At 39.8% G+C, this 18,314-nt stretch overlaps 1 long non-coding RNA gene across 1 annotated transcript; it reads left to right on the forward strand.

The window, feature by feature from the left end:
- The first annotated feature begins 462 nt into the window (after positions 1-462).
- On the forward strand, positions 463-8,991 carry LOC123977381. The gene is made up of 3 exons (XR_006826653.1): positions 463-560; positions 6,342-6,472; positions 8,307-8,991. It is a non-coding gene; the product is annotated as an uncharacterized LOC123977381 (long non-coding RNA).
- Positions 8,992-18,314: the final 9,323 nt, after the last annotated feature.

The following is an 18,314-nucleotide window of genomic DNA, read 5'->3' on the forward strand; positions in this document are numbered from 1 at the left end:
CATAGCCAAACTCATTTGAAATCCAAATCATTCTGATCACAGGCTAGCCCAAAAATACTTATATTCAATGGCCGCATCATAATTACAGCAAGATGAAAGGTTTTGAAGTGATTTTGGGAAGCATCAAGAGAGTGCGTTTTCTTTCATCTTTGAGATGTAGAAGCAGGGATACAATAAACACACACCCACACACACATACAGTACAAGCAGACACAGGGATTTATTTTAGAGATTAAAATATTCCATACTGGCTGTTATCAATACCCTCCTACAAAGCCACCTTTACTTGTAAGAACTATTCAGGTTTAACTTTCTTTGAGCAAAACTAACTATAAAGATTATTCAAAACTGATATTTGTTTTCTGTTATACTTGGTTATGGTGCTAAAATGTATAAAAGGAAAATAGACCATGAAGCAGAGTATGCTATGGTAACGATTGACAAGTCGTTACCATGGTGATCTGTCAATCAGGCTAGAGTGACTCACACCCACGGTACTGTATAAATTTATCCAGCGTAGCTGAAAAAGCTTATTAGGGGTTGGCTGTTCATTTTCTCTGGTGAGTACATTTAGTCTTAAGCCTGTTTTTTGCTAGACATCCCGGTTAAAATGACAGTTACCGTGAATTATAGATGCACCTAGCTAAGTAAGCTAGCTAGCGCCACATAGTCTCTTCCAAATATGGTCACGTCCGGTGCCACTAGTTGCAAAAATCAACATGGCGGCGCCCTAATGACCAAGCTCGAGGCTTTAAAACGGCAGTCCAAAACCAATGGGTGATGTCATGATGACTACATCCTCTTCTTTTATACAGTCTATGGTGTGGCTACACATTTTGACAAATAAACGCAGGTCTCAATTAGAAGCCTGGTCTGGTTGTTATAGAAGTTCTCACGGTGGAACTCATCTTGAAGCCCACCAGGTCACCTAATTGTAAGCTGCTTAGATCACACATACAAATATAAATGTTTAAACTTTTGTCAATATGGAATTGCTACACATTGTACATCGTTTAGATTCTCCACAATGCAATCACGTTTAAATTGTGTTCAAAAAGTTAATTATACGGAAACAATGAGCACCAAAGTATAATTCATTCAGATTTACTGGCATGGTAAAGGAATTAGACACCTGTCCCAAAATAGGCAGTTCAGAGTTCAGTGACTTTAGCAAATAAAAGCCTGGCAATTCATTGAAGGTTTATGGTATGTCAAGTGTAATCAAAGTGTGAGCTCTAAATGTACCAAAGTCATCATAAAGTGCTAACAATATTGCAAAATGGATGCAGAAGTAGTATAATTTCTTAAACATTTCTTTTCAAGAGAAATTATGTGAGCAAACCATCAAGGTATATTCACTTTGCTCTCCGGTGCCACTACAAACACTGTGTCACACTGGCTGTGTGATATTGATTCCTGGATTGATTTTGCAGACACATTGCTCAACTTTCTAACAATTTTATGTGCCTGCCGCTTTTGGTGTGATTGGTACTGCTGTGAGTGGCCTTGCTCCCTGTCCCCAGTGGGATGGTTAGCTGAGGGCAGCTCTGCTTGAACAACACTGAGCAGCAGTGGGTTAGGAGTACTAGAACACCATTGGGAAGAAAGGCCATTTCTAATGAGCAGATCGGGGATTCTCGTGTGGTAAAGACGAACTACAACAAAAGAAGAGGGACAGAAAGGATCACCATGAATGCAGAGATCGGACTCAAGGCTTCAGTGGCTGTTTTTGTACCAATCCTCTTTCCTTTTAATGTAATATTCATGGTGTAACATATTTCATTTACAGGAAACATGCGAGACAACATCATGTCGGTAAACTAAAAGAATTCTTCTGCTTTGAAGGTGTGCGGTAACATACCACTTTTTTTATTACCATAACAAAGTTTACACTCCAAAGGCATAGCTAAACAACTGACAGCTTGAAGGAGCTGCTCCGTGTTTCTTTACATCTTTGGATTCCCGCTAAGGTCCCACAGCGGCTTCTTTTGGAAAGAAGCAGTTCAGCAGAGGCGGAATGTCTTACGTGCATGAATAATGCATCTGTTTAGACCGTTGTTTGCTTAGTTTGTCTTTTTGCGCTTGAAGGACTTGTCAGTGGCAAAGACATAGTTTTTAATTCAAACAGTTTCAGAGGCAACAAAGGATGTCTGCCGAATGCCCTGTCTGTTTAGCATCAGTCTCTCTGAAGGCAAAACTAACTAGTTTGAACGAGCTACAGTTACGGAGTCCATTCCAGAAAGCAAAGACACTTTTGATTCGAGATTGTTGTTCTTATGATAATAGCTAATATCCACATTTGTATAATATCATAAAGGAAAAGAAAGTGTAAAATATGCTTGGTACTAGCTCGGGAAGTGATGTAACCTAGATTCAGTTATGGATACGGGACGAGACAGGAGAGAAGCAGAGAATGACACAAAGAGAAGAAAAAGGAATCACCAGTGGGAAATACATCACAGCTATGGAGAAATAAGCTCATTTGTTTCATCGACTGTTGTTCCACATCTTCTTTACGCACCAGTTTGAGACGTGGTTCTGAGGCAGACACATCTATGCGTTATTGATAGATAATGACAACCAGATACAACCTTTTCAACACCACAGCTCGAGCTGGAATAGCATTGCATGTTCAGAAAAGCTCAGGAAGCTGAAATTCATACTGACATGGAAAGAGAACTAAAATCTATTAGTTATGACTGATTTAAAGTTCAGAGGTATCTGGAAAAAATACAGCTGCACTATCAGTAGCCACTACAGAATTAGATCATTTGAGAGATAGATGTTATTGAAACTTTACTTCTACACACAAACTATTCCAGTGCCTGTGTACTTTGCTAAATTATAATTTAAATTAGGAGAGACTAATCAAAAAGGTTATTAAGAAATTCATTTATTTGATATACTGTAATGTGCACAACAGGCACGTAGCATACCTTGTATAATTTATAAGAAAAAAAACTAGTCAGTTATTTTGTTAACAAACCTAAAGTGAATTATTCAGAAAGGTCCATATTGTGAAATACAATTCAACACATACAGCAAATGCACACACTCACACTGTGTTAACAGAAGAGAGTGACACAGGAGTTACAGTTCTGGAGATTTTCATGCTCCCCCAGGTTGGGATCCAACTTCAATACTTGGACATATGAGAACATTTCAAAGAACCCCACTAAAGATAAGATCACTGGTAAACAGTGCATAACAAGGCTGATCTCAGTTCTCAATTGAACATTGTGAGCATCTATGATTTTCCAGGGTTGTCATGTAAAGTTTAAAGTGACGCAAATTTTCAAGGCCACCAGTTGTGGCCCGGTTGTACTTGCACACTCCACCATTAGAGAAGGTAAGCAGAGTGATGGTGCGAGGTGTTCTTTTACTAAAGGGGCATTACCATCCTCATCACAGCATGTCTTCCAGTTAATTATTGATCAACTTTTCAGAGATAAAGTCAGACAGGGTGGGAAGATTGGCTTCATGCTGGGCTGGCTGGCCACACGCTATGTCAATGAGTCTCTCCAGGTTGATGTCCATGTAATTTGGCAATTAAAGCAAATCAACCATGTCTCCCGTAGGAAATCCCCAGTCTATTTAAATGCCATTTGCTGCACTGCGCTAAAGGATCGTGTTTTGAGCCATTTTTGCTCGACAGTCCAAAAACGACATCTGACAAGGGTGTTTGAATGAATTTGGAAGATTATATCTGCATTAGTGACATCAGTGATATTATGTGATGAATTAACCCTCTCATGCATGAATTATTCAAAACATCATCTAGATTTTTTAAAGATTAATTTTATTACTCAAAATTGGGCTAATAGCCAAATCCATTTACATTTTTTTCAAAATAGTGAAATGCCTGATAATATGGATTATTATGTTTTTTATGTCATGTTATGTTATGTATTTAAGCTCAATAGTTAAAAATTAACAATAAAAAAAACATGTTTTAGGAACAAATAGAGGAAAGACACTCACAGTGGCATTGATAACTTTAGTTACATGAATGCGGAAACCCAGTAGCATATTGTTATCCTCATCTAATTTCATGTCATCTCAGTTTTAACATATCAACATCCAACATGTAACAGATTACATAGTTGTAGTTAAAACTTAATGCAATCTGACTCCACTATTGCATGACATCCACATACATGGACAGTTGGTTTTTGGTGTATAAAACTATTTTACTCTAAATTTTAATTTAGAAAACATTAAACTGTTAATACTTTAGTGTACATACTACTATTTTTTAAATCTTGACTGGCATCCTTGAATAACGGTTTTTCACAGATATGCCTGTGGCATTTATGGCCATCACAGTCGGCCATCTTGGATAGGTCATCAAGCAATAAATATTTGGAAAACAAGAGAGTAACCACTGTTATAATATTCCTATCAATCAACTGACACTGTCCTCAAATGACTTGGAGAACATAACCATCATATGGTAACCCAAAATGGAGTTAAAATAACTGTCCACAAATGTGAACACCATGCATGAAAGGTTAAGCTTGACTAAAAGCAGCAGAAGAAAAACAAGTATTAGTCACTGACATACAATCAGGTGGGGTGATGCAACAGCACTTCAAGTCTCTTATGACTGAGCAATGTAAATTTTTCTGATTCTAAACTCCCATGAAATGTGTGTGCTGGTCTGTCAAAACAAACTTAATTTGACAGAACTCAGGGAAGTGGTAAGACACAATGCAGCTAAATTTGCTCTGTAGACGCCCTTGGAGCTTTAAAGATTGAACAGAGATGGGATTAGAATGTCTAAATTCTACAAGTACAAGCTCAATATTTAAAATAAATAAATAAATAAAAATAACCCACCGATGGGGTATTTCTGAAGCCAGAAAACAGGAACCCCACAAGAACTAACTAAATAAAATAAAAGGGAATCTAATCCACATGCAACATAGTGCTTGTGTTCAGCACAATACCGAGCTGTACTGCAAACCACTGACGCACAGAGAGCTTTCACTCAATAGACCTCCCATAGGGCAGTATACTGCACACTACATAGCTGTCTCAGTTGTTAACCTCCTACTCTTCTTCCTCTCTCCTCCTCCTCCTTTCCCATGCTCCATTGTATCTGGGCTGACTGTTGCTCAGACAGGCCTCTGGGTGGGCAGTTCAACAGTGCACATCCTCTGCTACCGAAGTCAAATGTCTTGTGTTTGGACTCTGCAGCCCGGTCTCTGGAGAGTCAGCTTGCCTTCCCCACATCCCATACATAAGACCTCAGACAAACACAGCCAAGCTGAACAAGGCAAAGGATGACAGAGGGGGAAATGAAGAGGAGACACTGGTGGGGAGAGGAATGATGGAGCGAAGCTGAGGGCATGAACAAACCTGCTTGGACCATACGAGACAAAACTTTTAAAAAAGACATCCTTTGTAATCTCCTGTTTTCAACCTGGATCTCATGCTAATCAATATGACACAGATATACAGAGATACCAAATCATCACACTGTGACTGGCCAGTCGGTTGAACAACCACAAAAGGCTGTCTGATAACCTCTTAACAGATAAATCACTATTATTTGAGGCTAGAATAGTCTTGGTCTCTCAGGCCCTTGAAATCTCTGGATTACCCCAATCATTCTAATTTAGACGTAGCCTCAAGCGGAGTGCAGGCTAATTTCCTTGTGTGTCAAAATTAATGAAGAAGATAATTTGCTACAATGGAGGAAAGCTCACATGCAGTGGCACAAGCACCTACACTTGCATGATACACACAATCGCAAGCACACAGAAATACTCACACTATCCTTTAAATGAACCCCAAAAGGGGGCAGAAAGCAAGAAGAGCTTACCACAGTTGAAACCAAAACTAGGTTAGTACATCGGCAGTGAAACATGGGATTTGAAATTGTTGTACAAAAGGTCTTGTCTCTCAGCATGCACAAAGAACAAACAGTTCATGAGAATTTTAGCAAATGAAGGCTTAGCATTTCATTTTACGACTTGACAGTAATGTACCTGATATTTGTCAAATTTACTTTTAAGTGGTTTCATAATATGATGTATCACACTTAAGTAGCTGTATCACACTTAAGGAGAAGGAAATGTGATATAGAACAGAAATTCTGAAGATCTTATGGATCATTTTGTACAGAATTCCCTATAGTTCAGCCTGACATACTGTATTTGGTTTCTTTGAAATCTTGCCATTGTCCCTTAAATATGAAATTAAATTAGGTGGATTGGAACTGTGTGTAATATTTAGGAGGATCTATTGACAGAAATGCAATATAATATACATAACAATCCATTCAGTTGCGTAAATAGACCTTACATAATGAACCGTTATGTTTTCTGTTACCTTAGAATGAACCATTTCTACCTACATACACTGCGGGTCCCCTTACATTGACGTCGCCATTAGCAGCGCCATGTTTCTACAGTAACCCAGATGGACAAATGGCGCTACAGAGGAAGAAGAAAAAGGAGAAGAACAAGTAAGGTTATTAGAAGTTGACTGGTTTATTAGAAGTAAGAAAAGAAGTGAAATTTGGATGAATGGAGCACACGACAGAGCGTGTCGGCCACAGTAGTTTCTCCTTCACACTTGGGAAGCATTGAGAGATGGTGCATTCATGTAGTGTTGGAATAATCAGAATTTTTTCTCCTCCTTAAATCACATTTGCAATTGCAATTGCAAAAAGAGAAATAACGTGTACATGGGACATAAAGAAGTATACAGAACTTTGATTCATGCAAAATCACGTATTGCATATACACATTTTGCGAACATGTAATCTGTAATATGGTTATATAGGTGAGTTTGCTGTCCATGTAGAGTGAACTAGATGTCTGTGTGTTGTTTATATGCTCTGATAATACTAATCCAAATCATTTTTGTAGTAGCATCCATGGTGATTCCACATTTCGACTTAAGAGCACATGAGCAAGTTCACAACTCGGGAAATGGGACCATCTGAGGAGTACGTGAATGCACTGTGAGCCGCTGGTTGCAATTCGCAACCCTCACCACTAGATGCCACTAAGACTTATACACTGAACCTTTAAGTTCATTATTATAATATTTGCTGAAGGCAACATGTAGCAACTGTTTCTCCAGTGATTTAGTGCTGTGCGTCCACAAAGATGACGGCTTGCGAGAGACAGAATGGTCAAAATTTATGCAGCAGAAATTGAGACAAACAGACGTTTAGTCCTCAATTTGGGTCTGACTCCGAAGAAGAAAGCTGCATTATGGGAAGTGTAGCATCCACAGTTTTTAAGCCTTTTTTGTTGGACTCTCCCTACCTGGTAAATGCCCATATGTTTCAAACTCCATGCAGCCAATTTCTAAATTAAGTTTGCGTTTAACCATTTTTAGTGTCTGATCTCAAGCTGAGATACCAGAGTGATGTCATTTTTCAGGCCATGTATTACTCCCCATTACACTGATTTTGATATGTAAAATTGGTTTAATGTAAATGCAAGGTCAAACGTTTGCATGAAAGTCCTTAAAACAGGCAAAAAATGTAATTAAACAATATAAAGTAATACTTTCCTGAATAATAAAATATCATTGTAACATTCATTATGATACAATATATTGATTAGTACTACTTAAGAGTGTCCCATTTTAGATGATATAATAAATACAATGACTGCTCATTAACTGACTTGAGAGCATATAAAAGATGTGACAAAAGGTTAAAAGGATGCAATAAAAGGTTACTCATTCTTACTTAATTTTATTACTTATTGGAACATTTGTCACACATTTAAAGTACCAAGTTCTGTTGTATTTTCATTCCATTCAAAAGAGTAACTTTATTACATTGACCAGGTTATTACATTGTGCAGCATTATTACATTAGTCGTCACAATACAACTTTTATGGGGAGTATTCTTTATTAGCCAAACAACTGATTACATTGTGTTTCCTCCATATCCACTATTTATTAAAAACAAATCAGACAGGCAGACAACCTCTTACCAGCCAAGTCCAATCTATTATCCATTAGAAGCCTTAGGGAGGAAAACAAATAGAAGCACAATAATTGAAAACATATCTTACCAGCAGACAGGGCTCGGACTGATCGAATTTAAGCTGTTCATTACAGGAGCTTCCAGTTTACAGCTAAGTTATGGTGGACTGTAGACAACGGATCCCAAAACATGGACCACCGAAGTGAGAAAGAGAAAACACTGTAAATTACAGCTGGTAGGGGGGCACTTAAAATGTTTTGATTATGGTATAAAAAAAGGAATGTGAATAATAAGTCTTTTCACAACCGGAAATTATAGCCAAGTGACACAGATATGTACTTAATTCAGCAGGAAAAGGCGAATAGAGGGAAGACCAAGGGAGTTGTCAGACCATCTCACCCCCTCTGTGAATCTACATCTGTTGCAGTCTGAAAGACAGCTGTTCCTATGGGGAGAGGCAGCAGGCAGATAGAGCCCCTCCGGTCACCCTCCACGCCTCCCTACACACTTTCTTCATCCATCCATCAACCATCATCCTCACTGGTATCGTTCCTTTAGCTTCCGCCTGTTCCCTTGTACTGACTCTCACAGCCTTTGTTTCCCACTACATTACTTCCCATTTACAATGTAAATACTGCAAGATACTACTCAAGAAAGGATGGCAGTGTCTATAAGCAGCAGATGTGCGCTCTTTATGGAAACTGAGGAAAGGCTTTTTATATTTGGTAAGCCTGCAGCATCATTTCAGACCGAGTGCACAATATAGTTTGCCATTACCCTGATAAACCCAAATGAAGCATACTCCCTACTAAATCTCTTCAGTAGGAGAGGAAGAGGTAAAAGAAAGGGATTACTAAACAGAGAGTCCTGAAGCCTTGCACAATTAAGATGTGGAGATTGTTAAAGTGAAATGCAGTTTAATATTATATCAGCAAGTTCATCCTCATGTTATGCACATTCAGCAGCACCCTTTTTATTAATGAAACCAATTGTGCATAACTCTTCAGATTTTGGCATAATAGTAAAGATTTTAACCAAGAACACATTGAATATTAATACATGTAAATAAATAGTGACAACGAACACACTGCTGTCTGGAAAATCCTTGAATATGGGGAATGACACAGACAGGGCAGTGGGATGCAAGGTCAGATGATCTCAATGGTGGTCAATGTGGCTTACATGCATCATTGAGCAAAGCCAAGTCAAACTGCTTTTCGGCGTTCAGTCATCTGGAGATGACCACTAGCATATAGTGGTGTACCACTGCTGCATAAAATGTGAAGGTTCTTTTCTTTAGCAATGTTGCTGCACACCAAGGTGAAAGTCTACATTGTCATGTTGAAAGCTGCATGTTAAACAAATCACTGACACCGACCTGCAAATGCTTTCTTGCCCCCACAGCTCTCCCTTTTTCCTTTTCTCTGGCTCCAGCATTGCATATAAGATAATGACATAAAGAGGAGGATTATCCACAGTCCTCAGCTGATATGAGGTTAAATTGGTGAGGTTGATATTCAGCCTCCTCTTCTCTGTACAAGGAAATCCTGCTCATAAGTCGGTCATTGTTAACAACCCAGGTCTGCCTCCAGACCCACACTCATCCCAGGCAGAGATGTGACCCTAAAATGAACTTTATTACCTACACCCCTGCTTGACTGAAGTGAGTGGAGCAAGGTTAACTACACTGGGTATTGGATGCATATGCACACCACCACACACACATCTTGTTTAAACGTGCACATACAGCACAAAGTGAATAGTCTCTTTGGGACTGAGAGTCTGGGGGTACAGTAGACACAGCCTGATAAAATAAAGAATCATTCAGAATCCGAGATGCTGTACAAACACTATATCACATGTAGAAAAGACACTCTGGAACACAAGAAAAAGAGAAAAGGAATAACAGCAAAACAGAGGGGAACCACACATTGCCAGCTGTGAATGGAGCATACTGCTCATGTTTGTTTTAGCTTAGACTGTGAAAGCAGAGCTGAAAGCAGCAGTTACATACCGTCGGCTCCCAGAAACAAACAGACAAGCAAGGATGGCATCCAGCACAGGTGAACCGAAGATGTGATTTGCATGTATTTGCTGTGGTGTTACACTGAATGCCAAACACGCAGCATAAATTCCCTATACTCTGAGACTGCTAGTTAGGCGAGATGAATGCGAGGCCTTATAGGTGTGCTGCAGAAGTGGCAGGTAATAAGCCGTGTATTTATGAAGTGCAGTGGTGCCAGTGACATCTGCATAACCTATTCATGAGAGCCATGATGGAATCTCAGTTATCCTCCGCTCCAATCTTACAGGTGACAAAAAAGGAACTCTGAGGTGAGGGTGGGGAGAATGATAATGAAGATGAAAAGAGAGAAAGGAAGCAGCAGAGGACGGTAACGGAGACAGAGTGGATGAAGAAAGATGAGGAAACAGGGGTAGCAGAGGGATTAACAAGGGATGTACTAAATAGTGGGAGACAGACAAGGAAAGGGAACAAGCTAAAAGATGAGAGAAACTGATGGGAGACAGAGAAAAAGAAGGAAGCAGAAGAGCGGAGGCAAGAGCGAGAGCAATTACTGGGAGAATGAGGAGAGTATTTCAATAAACCTGTACATGTCGATTTCGCTCGGCACATCCGCTACTTGTGCCCTGCACTCTGCATACCAATGATTCAGACGCGCCATAACTGGAATTAACAATCTATACAGACAGCAAGGACAACAGCACTAGATATTGCAACAGAGCACGGGGGAGGGAGGAGCAGAAACAGACCAGCCACATGTGGCCTTGCGTAGAAATGAGGGACAGAGGAGGGACCGTGTCTCACGGCTAACAAGTTGTTTCTCTCATTTGTTTCAGTAGAACATATGGCTTAAGAAAAGTGGAAATGGGAAAAAAATTAAATGTAAAGAGAGACTTTTGCACCACTCCCGATTTTACTGTCTTTTCTAAATCTTTTTATCCCTTTAGTTTGTAATTCAACAATTAGCACTATGCAACTACCTTGAGTGCTTCCATTTATCATTGACCATTTTGTCAGCCAGACTGTACAAAAAATACCTGTTGATGCCTGACCTGTTCACTGTTGCTTTACCTGTGCTGCCTCAAAGTGGAGGCAAGGGACATGTTCTGGACCCCTGGGGATTTTCCTTTCTCCACAAAGACAACAGATGGCTATCTACTCTGCCTGGGCATGACGTCAGGAAGACACATGGAGGGCCACAAAAAAAACCCCCAAAAAAAAACAAGAACACAGGGACCTCCTACTTGAGGTATACCACAGGGTATGGCCAAAGGCAGTCCAGAAGCTCATCCACAATAATAACTGTCCTTGGTTTCAGGGACACAGTTAGTTTGGCAGACACCCAAACACCAAAAACTATTATCATCAGTATCAGCATCCAAGAGGACCTGAGTTCATAGACTTCAAATGTGATCACAGTTCAAAAACAGAAAAAAAGAAACAGTATATGTATGGAGGTTTTGCTTCTTAAAAGGAATCTTAAAGGAAAGGAAAAAGCAGAACGGCAGGGATTTAGTGTACCGGGCAGCGGCACCCATAGGCAGCTGAAATACAGGAAAAACGGTGAGACAGAGAGATGTGGTGTTTCCTCGCTGAAATCTCCGCAGTTATTTATTGAATTACATTTCCTTTATACCATCAGAATCCATACTTTTGGCTATTACTGCAGTGCAAAATACACTGATGCCACGAAGTATGACTCTTGACTCGCTGACAGTATAACAGTATACATCACTAAAACATATAAATACATAACACCATTTCCAAAATATTCCAACATGCTACATATCGTTTATGGAGCTAGCCAGTATATTATTCTAACCTAAAACAGTGGAGACGTGTTGCCCACACTAGCATCTTATGCTAACATGCTATTAACACGCTATCGTTCTCTTGGCGGGCCTCGTGTGAAACCGTATCTCCAAAACCTGCTCATTTTACTCTTATACTTTAACTCAACTTATCTCTCAGCATTCACTAACAACCTACAGCGATTTATGTGATGTTCTAACACATTACTAACCTGAAATACAGGAAAAAGGGTGAGACAGAGAGACATGTTGTTTCCTCGCTGAAATCTCAGCAGTTATTGAGGCAAAACAGTGGAGCATGCGCTCTTGGTCATGGTCCCTGAGGGTAAACCACAGTCTCACACTGCCACCTACTGCCGGGAGGCTGCTACAGCAGGACAATCTTTCACATTTCCAAAGCCATCTTACTTGTTTTACAGCACATAAAATCCTCTTCAAATAAAGGAAATAAAATACAGATATCACTTTAGCTGATCTTATACCATAAAATCAAACACCAATGTGATTACACTCTAGTGGGCATCACAGTTGCACTTTGGGAATCTCACAACAGACCCATTTTCAAAAGAATGGACAAAATAAAAAAGGCAGTGGTTGAGAAATACTTACTTTTAGTCCCCAGTGTGGGCCAAGATTTAGGATCCTACAATTCCCATAATGCAACTTCTTTCAAACTCCATGTCTCAAGTTAACAACACAGGCTTTAGCTTAAAAATTGCAAGTCTCAAGCCCACTTTTGAAAGCTCCCTTTAGAGCACTTAAGATAATATACACCTGCTTTCCCAGAGTGAGTAGTACACCCCAACCAGTCAAGCTTTTAGAAAGAAACAGTGGTCAGCATTTCATTATAAAAAAGGTAGATTTTCAGCGGAGTATTCCTTTAATGGTAAGTGGACGTTCAGCTGCACTGTCATCAGTATATTTTACTTGGGGATACATTATATATTATGTATACTTTGCATTACTCAGCACCATTTTGCGTTATAACTCCATTGTGCTCCCCTGCTCTTGTGTTACCTGGCCTTACCCCGAGGCCCATAATAAGCACATTCACAGTAATAATGGATTATTGATTATAATGAATCAACTAGTTTTACGCCAACGCCAGCATCTGTCCTGCTGAGCAGGAAGGTTGGGTGGTAAAAGTCCCCATAATTCCTCAGTGCAGGAAAGGCCCAGAGCATTAGTTTGTGTCTGAATGATGAATAGCTGGTAAAGCATAAGGACTGGGGACCTCTCTGCTTTTGTTGAGAGCAGTGAGTGCGAGCTAAAGCCACCGTCCTACCTGTGATTATAGTGAACCATGTAAGGTTAAGCAGATGGGTGTGCCCCAGTGACAAAGTCCCACTCAGGAGAGTTAGCCAGGTGGTTGGGATTAAACCAGGAACCTGGCTGATTAGGTTTGTATGTTTTAGATAACATTGTATATACTAAACACACACGTACTGTATGCTGGAACAACACGGTAAACCCATCAATATAAATTCTGGTCAGAAAGGAGCTGCAGGATGAAATGGTAAGATTGGTGAGGAAACACAAAAAAATGTATTCTTCAAATATATGTATTTTTCTGATTGTAATCTTGTTTTGTTTCAATATTGTATGGTTTTACCTCTTCAGGCCACTAAAGGTAATTCAAAGGAAAAAACACTCTATGAATTGCTCACAAAATCACAAACATGCGTGTGATGAGGGGTCTCTAGTAGACACTGGTCTACTATGAATGTCTTCATGTAAAACTCACAATCCATGGTTGAGAGAGCTATATCCCCAAGACCATTTTGAAAAATCCTGGGTAGTGAGAGGTAATGGTCTCCCTTCTCTCAACAACTATCATCAAGATACACTTACATTGTCCCTCTGCCTCAATCCACCTCAAAGGTGTCCCTGTGTGCAGCAGAGCACATCTCAAAGAAACAATGTGTACTGAAAACATCTTTGAAATATAAACTACAAATCGACGTTAAAGCTGCCTGTGGTCAGATGAGGAATAGACCAGAAAAATTAAACTGTCCTGGCCCGTTTTCATCCCTGGTCAAAAACACAATGACTGGACAGGAAATTGACAATGTAAAAGCATATTTGGGGTAATTTGTCATTTTCTGACAGAATGCTCTGTCCCTATGAATTGTTCTACTCCTGATACAAAAAGCATTGAAAGAATTTTGCTTGACCATGCTGGAAAATGAAAGGCAAGAACGCAGCATGAAATGTCTTCATCTGGGAGAGCTGAAAAGCAAGCATTTCCCCTTTCATTCAGACAGGAAAGGAAAATCATGGCACGATTAGGTGAGTTATACACAAACTTGAATTCTTCCATAACATGTGTGCGTTTCCACCCATTTCCATGTGTGCAGTATGGAAAGGTGTGGTAGGGCTAACAATTGTGTAGTGGCTAGGGGAGGGGTGAACAGCTGACCTCGGAACAATGTCATGTCATAAACACTCCCTAAATAAAGATTCAGAGTTGATTTTAGGTCCCGTAAATATCCCCTTATTAATTCAATTTTAGCATTTGTCTCACACACTAGCACACTATCAAACAGACTGTAGTATTTGAGATCCAAGCTGATATTGCAGCTACAGGGAGAGTATCAGATTTTTTCCCCTGCTGTTTTCTCCTGCTATTAGAAAACAAGGACTCATTTTGTATTGTGGTTTGGCCATTGACAGATTCCTGGCTGCAGCGGAGCTGAATCCTCGCACCATGTCTGCTTTAGTCAGCACAGCCTCCAGAGCACGTCTCCCAGTCATGCACCAACAACCCCTGACTGAAATGACTGGTAAATAAATAGGCTGTGCTCGTTGTCTTGTCTCCCCCTCCTAAACATGGAAATACACAAACCCCTGATTGCACAAGAGGGAGAAAATAGTAGGAGGGCAAATTAAAAGACTTGGCAGTCAGTTTCTGCCAAACCGGTGGTAGAATGTCTTGCTTGCCTGGACACATTCCTCAGGCGTCCCACCCTATTATTATTAGAACTGTGTGTATGAGGGTCTGTCTGTGTGTGTGTGTGTGTATGTGTGTGTGTGTGCACGCATGTGCGGTGTACAAAGCATGCTGAGTATGTTGAATAACAGTATCCTTCAGCTGTCTTGACTTGGTATATTAGAAAATACATCATGTATGTAGTGATAGAGAGGAGCAGTTATTCCACAAAATTGTAAAATTATAGAACTTGGCCATACAGTTTTCCAGAGGAACAAAGATTAACTGCTATCAGAACCAAAAGTCTCAGATGTTGGACATAATTTATTGAAGGTTACTAGCAAAGTTTCACAGCCATCAGTGATGGACCTCAAAGTGTCGATTCTGTACATAAAAATTATTTATGAAAAGGGATCTGGGCAATCAAAGGGAACCATTTTGAATGATTGGTTAGATAAATAAATTATTCAATGTGAGTACATTATTATTGAATCTAAGTAGAGCAAAATCTGTTTAGTGATTTATAATTCTGCTTTTCTCATCGTTTTTTATTCTAGCTGTTCCAGTATTATTAATGTCATATTAGAAAGCACAGAACCTAATACTACATCCAGTAAACAAACTTCAGGTAAGTCTTTCTCTAAATTAAAAGGAAATATGAAAAATGCTTAATCACTTTCTTGTGGGCTGCCACAGTGGATGAAAGGGTCGATACCACTTCCAGGCCTGTCGACGGTTAGCTTAATTTAGCATAGAGACTGTAAGAAGGGGGAGCTAGCCTGGCTCTGTGTAAAGATTAAAAAACCATCAGCTTACAGGAACCACTCAAGCTCATAGTTAAGACGTTATATCTTGTATGTTTAATCCATACAAAAAAAACAAGGTGTAAAAATGACAGTAATTAAAAATTTCTTAAGAATGTTTGAACTGAAATAAAAAGATAAATAAAACACACAATTTGATGTGATGAGGCTTTAATGCAAAAGCAACACAAAGATATTCTTTCATCTATGAGAAAGAGTACATCACAGAGAGTATGTGCTCTGCTGAGGAAGGACCCATGTTTACCACATTAAACCATGTCTATGCAGAATAGGCTTCAGTCAGAAATCAATTTCACTCCCCACCCCCCGGAAAGTGCATTCCTCTAATTCTACCTAATATTGACTGGGCTCCAGGTATTCAAATTCTTTATACAAGCAGTGTGACCTTGGATTCAAATGAAGCACATTATTCAGTAGAGAAAATCAGAAATGTGTGTGCAAGAACGTGAACACAGGCAGACAAACACACACACACTCACACCCACCATGTAAAAACACCTCCCACCTCCCGCACTGCATCCCCAGCAGAGACAGAGACCACACATCCCGCTCTGCCATCACTCCTCTGCCTCCGCTGTGTATTTACCACTCAGAGACAAATGGTCTCCTGGCACTGTAGCACTTTAATGAGCCTTGGGGGGTCTGCAGCAAGCACATTCATCAGGGCCGTTTTATTTCAATTCACCACCACCTCCCGATGTACACACATTCACACACGAGGAGACAGAGGGGCATAAAAGTAACACTTTGCCCTGCCTCATAATGGAATATTCCATTAGGAAGTCAGACTGCACATGTTTCAAGCAGCGTGCCCAAAAGGTACACAGGGAGCTAAAATCATCACAGTTTGGTACAAGTGAAGATAAATGGAGAATGACAGCAAGGAAGGTGTAGCGACATGTGCAGAAATTGAGTTTATGGAGAGGGCAAGGACTGAACTGAATAGACTGCTTGTGCAATGAGAGCGAGAGAGTGATAGACCCAATGTGCATCAGAAAAATAGAGGGAACAAACAAAGAGTTCATAATTATTTCCTGATCAGTATTGTAATGGAATAAGCTTTGGAATGACAACGTTTCCCAGCGTGTTGGATTTGAGAGGAGAAATCCCAGAGGAATTCCACACCTCTGGAGGAGCTTCTTTTATTGATTACCACACATTTCACATAAGGGGATAGTCTACAGTATCTACAGTGCTATGGTCTTTTCCATTCTTCTCAATTTGTAAGGCTAGTGCAACAGGTTTGGATTTGATTGTTTCATATCATTATGCTCATCCTAGCCCTTTTCTGTTTGAGAGGGTCATCCATCGTTTTTCCCAAGCCAATCAACACCAACATTTATCATTTTCAGGCGACACAGAAACTGCATATATATACTTTTTTTGGTATGGCGCTTTTCACTAGTCACAAAATACTTTACAAAAACATTAACATACAAGAAAGAAATAGAATGACCACCCAAGCCTTGTGAAGAGGAAGTAAACTGAAAAAAGATAATAAATACATAATTAAGAGCTCGTGCTAAAAGGTTACCCAGACACCTGTCTAAACAGGTGTGTCTTTAGATGCCTTTTGAAAGAATCCACAGAATCAGCTGACCGTAAGAGCATTCCAAAGTTTGGGTGCAGCAGCCTCAAAAGCTTGATCGCCACAGGTTTTAAGACGAGTGCGTGTGACAAGACAGCCAATGTTGCTTATTGGACGTTAGAGAACAGGTTAATGAGCAAGTCTGAAGTAGGTCAGCCACATATGCAGGAGCCTGACTGTGCAATGCTCTGTAAGTAATAGCGAGAGCACATTTTGCATGGAGGCTCCATACACAAAGTCAAGGTAATGTCAATACCTAAGAAAGTTTAGATTTAAATGAAAGCTACATTTATATAATGTTTATTTAAATGTTTAATCCGTAAATTATGAGCATGATAAGGTTGTTGGTTGTACTATGGCATTATTAATGCTCTACAATGAAGATAACTGCTGCTCTGCTAAAAGCATGTTGCCTGTTCAGCTTGCAAGCAAGGTCGTTAGAATTTGGCCAGTGATAAGTGCAAGCCTAGCACAGCTATAGGACAAGGGAGCAACTATTTAACACTTTAGGTCCGATGATTAATGATTTTCGACAGAATCAAAGACAAAATTTTTTCAACTAATATCCACCAATGAAAACTACCTGATTAATTGATCAGTCCATAAAAAGTCATAAACTAGCAAGTCCAGGGCCCGGGAGAGGTAATCCCCACAATGAATCAGCAAACAAATTACATAAATGATTAATTACTTATCAGAATAGTTGCTAATTGATTCTGATAATTCCATTGAATTGTGTTGTCTAATTGTGTCAGCACTGCCAGCAAGATAACGTTTTGCATATGGCTATTCTCATCTGTGACACCACGATGGTGGAACGAGCTACCACACGCCATCAGAGCAGGGGCGTCCCTCTCTAACTTCAAGAAGCTCTTGAAAACTCATCTCTTCCGAGAAAACTTCCTCTTATAACACCTCTAACTCCTAACCCCTAACATGCACTTCCTGTGCTCTTCTTCTTCTATCCCCTACAATGATCATGTATAGATTGCACTTTTTGTTTTGATTGCACTTTTTGTTAACTCTTACTTCCTTCCCTAGGTATTTACCCCATTGATGTGATATGTACTGTGAGCTCTTACTAGTATTTATTGCTGCTCTTACTAGTATGTATTGTCAGTTGTAGATCTGTAGTTGATGCTCTGTTGATGCTTGTATGTTGTTCCTCAAATGTAAGTCGC

Source organism: Micropterus dolomieu, linkage group LG10 (assembly GCF_021292245.1).
Source record: "Micropterus dolomieu isolate WLL.071019.BEF.003 ecotype Adirondacks linkage group LG10, ASM2129224v1, whole genome shotgun sequence".
Classification (NCBI taxonomy): Eukaryota; Metazoa; Chordata; class Actinopteri; order Centrarchiformes; family Centrarchidae; genus Micropterus; species Micropterus dolomieu.